Source organism: Sphaeramia orbicularis, chromosome 7, assembly GCF_902148855.1.
Source record: "Sphaeramia orbicularis chromosome 7, fSphaOr1.1, whole genome shotgun sequence".
Taxonomy (NCBI): Eukaryota; Metazoa; Chordata; class Actinopteri; order Kurtiformes; family Apogonidae; genus Sphaeramia; species Sphaeramia orbicularis.
Window position 1 is genome coordinate 34201102 of NC_043963.1, and position 11454 is coordinate 34212555.

At 35.3% G+C, this 11454-nt stretch overlaps 1 protein-coding gene across 3 annotated transcripts in view; it reads left to right on the plus strand.

Moving 5' to 3' along the window:
• Positions 1-5914, plus strand: part of mybpha (myosin binding protein Ha) — a 46194-nt gene extending 40280 nt beyond the window's left edge. For all 3 annotated transcript variants that reach the window (XM_030139559.1, XM_030139556.1, XM_030139558.1), the window contains 2 exons: positions 1892-1922; positions 5517-5914. The gene's annotated coding sequence lies outside the window, so the exon portion shown is untranslated. The remainder of the gene's footprint in view (positions 1-1891; positions 1923-5516) is intronic.
• The last annotated feature ends 5540 nt before the right edge of the window (positions 5915-11454 follow it).

Consider the following 11454-nt stretch of genomic DNA (forward strand, 5'->3'; position numbering starts at 1 on the left):
GCATGTGATTTTATTTTGGTGGACATTCAACCTGTTATTTATTTATTCTGGGTACAATCTGTCAAGATGTACTTTTCATTGAACTATTTTAGTAGTAGTAATTTATTTCGTACATTTAACAGAACATGATATATACATACATACAGTTTGGCTACCCTATTTAAAAGAATGAAAGTTGCAGAAACAAAACAAGATAACAAGATGGCGCAGTTTTAAACAATAATATAAATAGAACAAATAATATAATCAAAGCAAAATCTTAGATTTATACTGATAATTGGCTTACTTTATCCTAATATTTTATATATTTTGAATACCTTAGTTTTAAACATCCTTTTCAATGTAGTGACTGATGTGCATGTTTTTAATTCTTTATCATGGTTATTTCCATAATTTTACTCCAATTACAGATATGCATTTGCCTTTTCTGTTGCATTTCTTCACTCCTAGTCAAAACATGACTAATATTGAGTAACTCCATCATTCACAAATCAGACTAAAGCAAAAAACAGTATTCACCACAACATGTGTATATGCAGCTGTGATCAGTTAACCCATAAAGACCCAACAGCCAAAAACTTTTACTGATATAAAAAGTACATAAAATACCTGTTGATCCACTAATCCTATCAATACATGTAGATAATTGGTGTAAAATGCAGTTTGTAGTCATCAGATGTGACCCATTTGGACGTTCAGAGGCTCCGTAGTGAACGTGGAAACACCGTCATCTACTGAAACACAGATTCACCAGTAAAACCCGTGGAGTTGGATTAATGACAGCAGATGGAGACACTTGTTTTATGTTCAGTTAATGATATATTTGACATTTTCTGGTATAATAACCTTCAATTTTAATTTGAGCTTAATGAACATCTACATGATCAGTAAATTAAATATAGAAAATGACATAATTTTTACTTAAAAATGCAAAAAGACAGCATAAAATTAGAATAAATGTTGAGAAATGACTTAAGAAAGGTTAAAAATAAAGAACAAAAGTATCACTGGGTCTTTAAAGGTTAAAGTTCATATCTGTCATAATAATACATCTCAAACTTCTCAGATTCAGCTCACATCTGATCTGTCACCTTAACCACTGTCAGAAAACATTTTGCTCTAACTAAGCTGTACAGGATAACACTACAATGTCTTTCCAACCTTGGCTGCAGACTTCATTTCCTTTCATATAAGTCATTAAAGTGGATGCAGTTGTTGTGTAACTTGCACACTACAAGGTTACCCTTCAGTCAGGGACATGTGTTCACACTATACTGTAAATGGGGTCACATGCCACATTGACCACCGCTGAATCTGACCATGGTGATTGGATCCGTATGCATCCTCAGTGTGTTTGGATGCATTCACACCTGTATTTACAGCTGCCCACTTGCCATCAGGTCACCAAAGGCGCTTTCGCATACCGAGAGTGGCCCAAAGCCTATAGATGATAAGGTCACGTGTACGGAGCTGCAGAGGGATGCGGTCCCATAAGGCACGTCCATACATGGGAGGGGCCCCTCAAGTGGAAACCGAGGGATTAGACCGGGAGCGCCTTTGGGTGGGGGTGGGGTTAGGGGTAGGGGTGATGTCAGCGCAGCACTCCGCAGATTCTAAAAATGACTCCAGATGATCGGACGCACAGCTTCACTCTTCACATTACCATGAGTCAACATGCCACAAGAAGCACTGCGAGAAGAAGAGAGAATGGGCTAAGGGAGCAGAAACCGAGTCAGATAATCCTCAATGGAAAACGGATCCATCTGTAGACACACACACACACACAAGCTGCAGCCCCACTAACACCTTTTCAGAGTGTATTCCTGAAGTGTTTATTAACACCCTCTGACCCCACTTAACCCTCTTCTTGTTTTAATTATGTTTCCATCAGGACTAGCAGATGTCCAGGTCTTATGTTTAAGGTGAGTATATATGAAGTGATCTGAATTAAGTTAGTTTTAGTCTAGCTCAGGGGTGTCAAACATGGGGCCCGGGGGCCAAAACCAGCCCCGCCAAAGGTCCAATCCGGCCTGTAGGATGAATTTGTGGGAAAAAAAAAAAAAGTGACACTCAAGATATTAACAGTCAATCCTTTTACTTTAGGGCCCATATGAAGCCCTACTTTAGTCTCAAGTGGGTCACATCAGTAAAATACTACCATAAAAACCTCCAAATAATGACAATTCAAAAAATTTCCCTCTGTTTCAGTGTATAAAAAAATGAAATTACATGAAAATGTGTAAATTTACAAACTAGCCTTTCACAAAAAAATATGAAAAACTAGAAATGTCCAAAGAGAAGTAAGTGCAATATTACCAATACTCTGCCAGTTACTAAAATATTTTGTGTATTTTGCAGATCCATTGTGATTTGTAAGTTGTAATGCACATTTACAAATGATAAGCAGAGGCATAATATTGTTAAAATTGCACTTATTTTTCTTAATAAATTTCAGTTTTTTCATGGTTGTTTATGTTATTCACATTTTTAAAAGGATAGTTTATAGATGTAAATGTTTCCATAATGTAATTTTACTTTTTTCACTATAAAAGACATTGAAATGTTTGGAGTTGGCATTATTTATATAATATTATGTTATTAATTTACTGGTCCAGCCCACTGCAGATCATACTGGGAGAATGTGGCCCCTAAACTAAAATGAGTTTGACACCCCTGGTCTAGCTGACGACTTTATCTACAGGAGATTTAGACAACTAAAGTCTAACAAGTGTATTTAAAGCCCTACTTGAGCTTTTCTTGACAAATTCCAAAGTAATTTTTACACCTAAAGCCAACATCTAGAGCAGGGGTCTCAAACTCATTTTCTTTCAGGGGTCACATTCAGCCCAATTTGATCTCAAGTGGGCCACACCAGTAAAATAATAGCATAATAACCTAACAACTCCAAATTTTTGTCTTTGTTTTAGTCCAAAAACCCCCCATTAAATTATGAAAATACTTACTTTTATGAACCATCCAAACAAAAAAATGTGAATAACCTGAAAAAACTGAAATTTCTGAAGAAAAATAAGTGCAATTTAACAATATTATGCCTCAACTGGTCATTTGTGCATGTGCATTATAGATCGGATCTACAAAGACACTAAACACTTAGTAACAAGTAAAAAATTGTTAAAATTGTGCTTAATTTTCTTTAGACACTTCAGGTTGTTCATATTTGATCAGGTTATTCACATTATATTGTTACAGGATAATTTGTAAATTAATATTTTCATAATTTAATTTTATTTTTTGCTCTAAAACAAAGACAGATATTTGAAGTTGTCATTATTTTTAAGGCATAATGTAATTTTTTTTCTTACATCAAACCAAGAGGAAACTAGAAGCACTCGGAGAGCGCAGACCTCCGCCAAGGCTGATCAGTGGCCCTCCCTGTGGGCCCCCCCCACGCCAAGGAGGTTATGTTTTTGCCAGGGTTTGTTTGTTTGTTTGTTTGTCTGTCCGTTTGTCTGTCCGTTAGTGTGCAACATAACTCAAAAAGTTATGGACAGATTTTGATGAAATTTTCAGGGTTTGTTGGAAATGGGCCCCCCCGTGGGTCCCCCCACCCCCGATCACCACCAAAATGTAATCATTTCTTCCTTATCCCATTTCCAACAAACCCTGAAAATTTCATCAAAATCTGTCCATAACTTTTTGAGTTATGTTGCACACTAACGGACAGACAAACAGACAGACAAACAAACAAACAAACAAACAAACAAACCCTGGCAAAAACATAACCTCCTTGGCGGAGGTAAATATGGAGTCTTTTTTTTGTAGGTTATTATGCTGTTATTTTACTGTAGATCATACTGGTTTGTATGTGGAACCTGAACTAAAATGAGTTCCACAGCCTTGACTGAGGAATTTTTGCACTTTGCAAAATCATCCCACGGACCAGATTGGAACCTACGCATTTTTGAGACCGCTGATCTAGAGGAACCTGTCATTGTGAATGTGTTAAGGGAATTAATGGGTGGAGTCAATAGTCTGTGCAACACAGTGATGAGCCTTCAGTAACTGTTTTCTAAATATATTCACAGAGTTTTCAATAGAACTGAAAAAAATATGTTTAAAAGTTGCTGAAATTATCAATATATAACAACTAGGCAATTTAAATTTAATCAAATGTAACACATATTTAACCTCCTGAGATCCAGCAATGTGTTTCTGTCCTCTGTAGGGGACGAGAGTTTTACAGCTTTACTTAAAGGGGTCATATTTTGCTAAACCCACTTTTATTAATCTTTGGTACATTTATTTGTGTATTTAGACCCTAATAGTTCAAAAATTTGAATTTGAACCTTCCAGGAGCTGCAAAGCTATCTTTATATTCATTTTGGCAAAAATCGAGTGGATTTCTACAACCTGTTTTAATTCCTTCTTAATTTTTTATGTTTTATAACTAGTTACGTCACGACATTTGCACATATAAGGTGAAGACTTCTGACAAACACCATAATTGTTTATCAGCAGCAGCGGTTGTAGTCCATACTGAAAATATGTCCAAACTTCCAGCCGATTACCTAAAATGTTCAGTTGTTGGCTGAACGAAACAGAGCAGCACAGCCAACAACCGGGGGGGGGGGGGGGGGGGGGGGGGGTGGAGTGGCTCATATGCATTTAAAGGGCCAGTACTCAAAATGACCTTTCTGGTGTCATTACTCAGAAATAGGGTTGAAGATGGACATGTGGAGCTGAATTAATGAAGAATTCAGACCCAAGCATAGCATTTACAGTTTATGTAGACCACAGGGAAATGTTTGAAAATGCATAATTCCATTTAAAAAAGCAAAATATTACTCCTTTGAATAAAATCAAGGCAATTATTAAATACAAAAAAATGCCAAAACTTTTACTTTCATGGGTCTCGGGAGGATATACATGAAAATATTAATCAGCTGGGCTGCCTTCAAAGCTTTTGTGTCTTCACAAAGTGTTAGCAAATACCACATATATATCAGAGAAGGTAGAGTACGCATTGGCAGTATATGTACACATCATGTTTATATTATTCAGAATTTATTCACAGATGTTACTGACATGGTTTCTTAGAGCAAATAAACAATCCCTACCCAAACTCATCTAGCAATTGGGATAAATCCTCATCCTTTAGATAGCAAACAAGTGGGTTCCGAATACATTGAAATCAGTGTAGTTTATCTTTGAATGTACAGTATATGTAATCTTTTCCAAAAGTAAACCACTGTCCAATACTTGTCCATTCTGTCCATTTTCATGTTGAGGCAGTTACGGCATTCGCTTATATGCAAATCTGATCTCTACATTTAATCTTATGCTCATCTCCACAAATACCAAGGTCAAATAACACAGAATATGTCAGTAGATTTCATGTTTTTTATTGTCATAACTTACTTTAATTTACTCATCATATCATTTTTGTCAGTGAAAAGGTGACACTGAGGAGAATTAGGACGATATCTATTCAGCTAAATTAACAGTGTGGGTGCGTACGTTCATCTCTCTGACATTTTTCTGTCTCTTATCTGCAGAGTGTTTGAGAAGGTGAGAGAAAAGACGGGGTCGACTGTGTGTACATAATGAGTAAAAGGAATGAGAACAGCATCTCCATCTCTATTTCCAACCACACCCATCAGCAAATCCCCACTTACCCAGTCCCTCCAGTATGCAAGAGAGTCCACACCTCCCACCCATCCCAGTTTGACAAATGTTGTATCTTATTTTAGTTGGTGACATGTATGTTAAGGCTATATTTACTGTGTTTTTTGTTCTGCCTGTGTCCATTTGTCGTTTGTTACAATATATGTGTGTGTTCTACTTAATAAAAATCTGAGGACACACTGTTGATTTAACAGTATGAACTGTGTTATATGTGGATCTCTACATTTTTGAGACTTTCAGATACTGTAAGATTCTTAAAATAAATATTAATGAGAGAAAAGGATTTTGGTGTTTCTCTGACATATTTTTATGATAAAAAGGTTTGCAATATACACCATCAAAAGTCATCAAAAACAATGGTTGCTAACTCCTGTGTGTATCATGTGACTAACCCTATACGGAAAACATGAAAACAGCTTACAAATGTGCAATATGTAACATGAAGAAATTTACATGTACAGTCACGTAAAAAATTATTAGACCATCAAAAGTCATCAAAAACAATGGTTATGCAATCAAGTACTAACCACTGTGTGTATCATGTGACTAAAACAGACAGAAAAGAAGACATGGAATGCCTGAAAGCACTGTTTTTGTCAGTACAATACCATAGCTATTGATGTAAGAACTGAAGTGATTTTGGTTATTATCAAGAAAACATAGAAAATGGCTAAATATCAGCTCTGAAATTAAACTCTTATGAGCTATTTTTGTTGTTATCATTATATTTGTCCAAACAAATTTACCTTTAGTTGTACCAGGCATTAAAATGAACAAGAAATTGAAGAAAGCAAAGGTGGTCTAATAATTTTTTCTGCGACTGTATCATAGACAGTGATGGAATTTTTTTTTTTTTTTTTTGTGTCAAGCATCATAACAGCAGAATGGTAGTCTGGCTGCCTTTTTGTGCTGAACAAATTTGCTTTGCCAAGGGAAATGTCATAAAATATATGAGGCTCCCCTTGATATTCTGCTATCTTTTTGTTTTTAGTTTTGTTGAACCACATTTCGATGCCGGACCTGACATGAAAGAAAAGGGGGAAGGAGAAGAAAGGGGGAGAAGAGAAGGAAAGAGTGAAGGGGGGAGAAAAAGGAAGATGAAGGTGGTGAAGACCCTCACAAGACAATATAAACAATACCAAAAATAACAACCATGGTGATAATTATAATGGTAATAATAACTAGAAAAAGAACTGAGTAAACTAGGCACAGAAAAAAAAAAGAAAGAAATTACAGTGAAATAAAATAAATAAAACCTATTAAATGAGAGATATAAGAAAGGAAAACATGAACAAAATATCATAAATAAAAATATCATGGTGACAGACAGTGGAATGTTACCAAGTACTATTACCCATTATTTTCTGGGTTATATACTTCTGCTCCCCTACATTTCCAACTGCTTTAGTCCTTTTCAGAATATATTTTATTAATTTTCATCATTTTTTTTTTATCCCGTTCCTGTCATTGTTGCATTGTTGCAAACATTCCCTGTCTTCATATGCTTAATAATGTCTGAAAAAATCCTCTTGACTTCAGTGAAGAATACATTGTCACAAAGCTGCAAAAAAGTCTGTTTATTCTGGGCTCATGAAAATTTAACTTTTTATAGATCTGTGGTTCTCAAGCAGGGGCGTAGAACTGCGGAGAGACGTTAGGGACACGTCCCTACCAATATCCATCCACTACTGTGTTGTCCTTATCAATACCACTGCTGTCTGTAGTGTTTAGTCAATGATTATGGCACACAAAGGGTTAACAGTCAGTCTCTGATAGAAGTCCCGCCTTTATCGTAAATATATCTCTCCGATTGGCTCTTTGGTTTTGCTAACGTACATGTGATTGGCCGTCCCCGCTGTCACTCCATCTAAACGGAACCTGCTAGTTGGACTGCTAACGTAAGTTCTTTTTTTTTGTAAGTTGTCAGTATGTTTACATTATTTCTGCCTGGGTCACGTGAGCTAGACGGATTTTAATAGCAGTGGTGTCATTTACTGGTAATTAGGATTTGAAGAATGTCAAAGAAAAGAAAACAGGACATAAGACACTTCTTTAGGAGTCAAAGTGTAAGTTAGTTCAAGGGTATAGAACTGTAGAGGCTCAACAATACACATAATGAATAAAAGATACTATTTAATGCTAAACAGATACACTTTTTAAAAGTTATTTTACTTATTATTTTCATGTATTTCTATGGAAGAGAGCAACTGTTCAAAAACAGAGAAAATTTGTGGGAAAATACAATAAAACCTCAGATTGTAAATGTGATTCTAGATGTGATTTTATCCATATTTTTGGGGGAATAAATTACATATAATAATTGAAAGTAAAAGCCTTTTTTGCTCAGGCAGTAAATGTACCATCAAACTGTATGGTCACTGTATCCATAATCTGTTCATATGTCATGAATCAACATAGTTTTGTCAGGTGACAGACAGTAGAGAGGCAGGAGGAGGTAGAGGAGGAGAGGCTGGAAATTCACAGGTAAGGTTAAATAATAATGGATATGTTAGTCATGAGAACAACATTGCAGAATGCATTAAATTATTGTATTCTCTTCAGATACTCAGATATATGAGGGGCGACTGAAAAGTTTTGAGCCTAACATGGAAAGGATTAAGATATGAAGACCAAATTTGGTCCATGAAATCTAAGACCAAATTTGGTCCATGAAATATTTCACATATCTTAATCCCATCCACTAAATTTCTTGCTCATAGCAATCTTTTTCCCTGTTTTACAGGTCCCTGAACTTTCTGTATCAAGTGTTTCCTGAAAAATGGACAAACTTGAGAGCTGATTTGTGACTATGGATGAGACTTGGGTCCATCACTATCAGCCTGAGACCAAGGAGCAGTCAAAACAATGGAAACATCCATTGTCACCAACCCCAAAGAAGGCAAAGGTCGTACGCGTACTTGATGACAGCCCGATACTCAAGTTTGTCCATTTTTCAGGAAACACTTGATACAGAAAGTTCAGGGACCTGTAAAACAGGGGAAAAGATTGCTATGACCAAGAAATTTAGTGGATGGGATTAAGATATGTGAAAGATTTCATGGACCAAATTTGGTCTTCATATCTTAATCCTTTCCATGTTAGGCTCAAAACTTTTCAGTCGCCCCTCATACTTTATAAACATGTCAATTACTGAATTTTTCTCTGACTATGATTGTTTGCTCATTTGATCAGCTCTACATGACATGAAATTATGATTGCAAATGCAAAAAAACATCAACTTTCAGGAGTGCTTCCTTGGAGCACTTTTGTGTCCCCACCAATGTCAAAATCAAACCTGCTCCCTTGTTCTCAAGGGATAGTGACGCCACAAACTTGTTCATATAAACTTCTAGAATAGGTTGCATTGCTAAGGTTTTAAACAAATAATAGTATATACAGTAAAGTAGCTCAAAATATCTATCATTTACAACAGTAAAATACAGCGTAGACATGAATTCAGCAGCAAAATGAAGCTAAAACATCATATATAATAGTAAAACACAAATATGGACCATTTCACTGCTCGTAATAGAGTTCAAGTAAAGACACTGAATGCAGAAGTTTTGGTGATTTTTACTTGTACTCAAGCATAATATCTGATGGAGAGCACTCATACAGCCTGTTAAATCTTTACTAAATGTTCTTTTCTTTTCATGTCCTTATTTAACACAGATACACCTGAAAAATTACAATAAGCACCCAATCAATCACAAGTTGAAAGATAAATAATAGAAAGGATTATCAGTGATAAAAGTAAGAATGTCAGTTTACAGCTTAAGATTTGGAAACTACAGGAATCAGAGTGACACAAACATTATCACATTTATGTCATTCTTGTTGTCTTTTTGGTTCTTATGAGGATAAAGCTTTTGTGACTTTACCAGAAAAAACGTTCAGGCTCAGATGCTTGGAATAATTCATACAAATATCTCGGCACTATTTTTGACTGTAAGCTCAGGTTTGGTGCCAATACTGAGTCTGTGGTGAAGAGGGGGAACAGAGAATCCACCTGATGAGGAGACTGAACTCTTTTAATGACCGTGAGAAGATTTTAAGAGACTTTTACTGTTTATTCATTGAAAGCCTTGTAACATTTTCTTTTATCTGTTGGTTCAATGGTTTAACTATGAAAGACAAGAACAGTCTGCATGCCATTGTAAAAATATACTCAAAGATCATCAGAGTCAGACTTAGAGACTTGTCTTCCCTCTGGGAGCTTCAGGTGGTGAGGAAAGCACAGACCATCATGAGGGGTCCTCACCATGTGTTGCGTTAGAAGTTTGTTTTGATGCCTTCAGGCCGGCGTTACCACACACCTCAGAGGAGAATGAACAGATATTCAAAATCTTTTATTCCTTCAGCTATCACACATTTAGACTCTGACAGCAGTCATTTTATGAGTTTTTTTTTTTTTTTTTTAATGTTAGCATAACCAATAGGGTCTTTTAGTCTGCATTAGTAGTTATTGCTTATTTATTGTTGAATATTTAAATGCATTATTCGTAGCTGCTTTCAATGATCTTGTATTTGTGCACTGATTTATTTTTTTATTTACGTTTGTCACATTGCACTTTGGATGTGGGCTGATGTCTGTAGTACACTGCAAATGAGTTGCTCATATTGGATAAATAAAGTTTTCTGAATCTGAATCTGAGTAAGGTTGTGGAATGTTACGAAAAAGTAGAATTCACTTAAGTTTTGTATTTTTTATGTCTCTGATTTAAATGAAGTAGAATCTTTAAACTAGCAACTTTCTGATGTTTTGTCATTTAGGTCAATGACAGAATGTGCTGAAAGCCCAGGGGCTTAGTATGACTTTTGTGTTATACTGACACCCTTTGGTGAGACTAAATCTCTGACAGAGGAACATGAGTTTCATTTCCATAGAACTCAGAGTCTCTGTGGAAATTTTATGAGAAATATTAAAGCATAGAAATTACTAAATACATCTCATAAAATAAAAGGCATCTCAATTTAATCTATTGCTCCCTTTCTTTTTCTGTGTAATTTCTGCATTTTACTTTACTATAGATGTTTTTCAAGCATTTATAATAATAATAATAATAATAATAATAATGTAGTTTAGTTTATTTTGAATATGCAACAAAACAAAGTAATTCTACTTAGTCCTTACAAATGAAACAGTTTATAAGAAAACAAAACAACCGAAAACCTGTACATATACATGAAAACAAAGTATGAGTTCATTTACACATTCAAAAAGGAGTGGGCGAAAGTATAATTTATTTATATCGTAATAAAAAAAGTGTATGGAATACGTATATATTAATTGTGTTTTACAGAGGTACAGTGGAGAATGGTGAAGAAGTGTTCATGTTTGTCATGCCTAAAAATGTCTAAAGGATGTCACACTATGTTTGTGGTTGAAAGGCTGGGTTGAAGCAGCTTCCGTTACTCTTCCTAAAATCACGTCACACCTTCGTGCTTAGAAGCGTGTGCAGATAAGCCCCATTTAAACGACAAGATCTGCTCTTACTTGAGAGTTTAAACTACTGCTAAATAAATCAGACACTTGATATAATCTTGATGTGGGCTTGTTTATTATAAATCTTTCACATTCAGCCTTACATTCACATTGCATAATGTACGCTATATTGTTTCCTTTAAAGCAAAATAAGGACTTTTATTACATAAAAACATTGCATGTTTCATTTCCTCTGTAACCTTTTAGCACAAATCAGCACTTCAAGTGAGAAAGCAAACATCTGAGTGTGGCTGAGTGTGGATGTTTCCTGTTGCAAGACCAAAAAAAAAAGAAAAGAAAGTAAAAAAGAAATTCAAAGCACA